Raw genomic sequence first — 2,118 nt, 5'->3', positions numbered from 1 at the left:
TTCTTCCACAAATACCGAACACCCTACTAGGCTCTTTTTTTTTCATTGTTTATGTTATCATTCTTTTAGTTCTTTAATTAATTTCTTAATCGACTCCTTGATATGGTTATCTTTGAAAATTTAGATCTGATTGAGTTGCTTACTTCGATATGTAGCGATATTTGTTTGTTTCTCCTTTTGCTTTAGCCTCTGATGATTCATAGAGTATTAGAGTTGGTGATTGAATGGAGGAATACTTACTGATCTTATCATTTGTAACCATAGTTCTTACCAGTTTTTCGTGACCGCTATGATTAATCTTTTATATTAATGCTCTTCTAGGCGTGATAAATAGCTTTATTACTGCTTTGATTTTGAGACCGTGAGCACGATTTTCAACTAGAAAGCTGGTTTTTATAACAAGTTTAAAAACTTACTTTTGTAAAAAAAACTGTACAAACAAAATCTTAATTTGAGAAATCCACAAGTTTGACAGGAAAGAAGCACGCGAAAGTGGTGAGAGAGCATTACCTGTCAAAGTGGATGACTGGATGTTGTTGGTATTTTAAAATTATTAATATATTTTAAAATATAGACTTAGGTAACATTTAATTAAAAATTATTAGTTTAATTATTTAATTTTATAATAATGGATTACAAGTTGATTTAATATATCTATAATTTCATTATTTTGAAGAGAATATTAATGTATCAATAATATTTTATATTTTATCTAAAATACAAAAAATATTAAGTATTATTAACTAAATAGTCTCACACACTATATATACTAGTATAAATGTGCACGTAAAAAACATAAAAAAATGTAATAATAATAATAATAAAAACATAATGACATGTAATATCAATGATACTAAATTCTAAATCAAATTTAATGCAATATTTGCGTACATATATATGGTTTATAATAATTAATAGACATAACATAAATTTCTATTATTCTTGAAATAAACTCATCAAAGTTAGATGAAAAATTTAAAAATAGGCTTATATATAAAAGGGTCTCGTTGTGCTAACAAATACACAAGTGGTAGGATCTAAGCATAATCGGAAAAATTAATTTTAGAATATAGCAAAAATGAATTTATATACTCTTTAGAGACAGAAACAATAGCTCATACGTAACTCTATAATGACAATAAGGTCCAATATGTTCAATTTCACTTCACATTATAAAAGACATAAATAACAAGGTAAATTAAATGACAAACAAATTCACAAGTTGATTTCAAAAATCAAAGTTATATATCTAAACAAAAATAAAAATAATTTGTGAAAGTTGTAATGAGTTTGCTGTTGATGACTTCATTGATGGAGCTCAAAGATTTTTATATAATATGCAATGAATAATACATCTAGTTTAAATCTAAGATTTTTATATAATATGCAATGAATAATACATCTAGTTTAAATGAAAATGAAATCTACATATTTATATCGACTATATATATAGAGATCAGATCATATATGATTCATTAAAAATAACTCGAAGATTTTTATATTATATAGTACTCGAATAGAGAAAGAATCTTCATAATTTTATATAAATGACAAAATTGGTCATAGTTAATTGACCTTTATTGTTTCAAGCAAAGGTAGAATTGTTGTATTATATTAACTCCTAACATTTTTTTGATAAATTTATTTCAATGATTCAATTTTTAAATCATGTCATGCTTACCAGTTAAAATGTTATATTTTAATTTCCTATGTGTCCTAAGAATAAATAAAAAAAATGTCATGCTTACCAGTTAGATGTCTAATAGTTGGTTCACTTCTTTAAAACACAAATTTTATTTTATCCTTGTGGATGAGATTTTCATTTTATTTTATCCTTGTGGATAAGATTTTTTTTTTTTTTTAATAAAACCCCACGGAAGAGGCTTACGCGTTAAAATAGAGAAAAATTACAAATCCTTAAAGACTTTGAAGTTCACTAAAATACAACATTTAAAATAAAACCTAAGAACCTCGGCGTCAACCTAAATACATAATCCAAGACAAAAACAAAAGGAAGACAAGCCAGACACATCAAATAGCACAGGAGCCAGAGGAAGTCACCAATGTCCAACAATTAACCATTTACATCCAAAGTTACAATGCAATCCAAAGCCGTAG

This window comes from Dendrobium catenatum, unplaced genomic scaffold (genome assembly GCF_001605985.2).
Source record: "Dendrobium catenatum unplaced genomic scaffold, ASM160598v2 fragScaff_scaffold_1220, whole genome shotgun sequence".
In the NCBI taxonomy this organism is placed as follows: domain Eukaryota; kingdom Viridiplantae; phylum Streptophyta; class Magnoliopsida; order Asparagales; family Orchidaceae; genus Dendrobium; species Dendrobium catenatum.
This window is presented reverse-complemented; position numbering follows the sequence as displayed.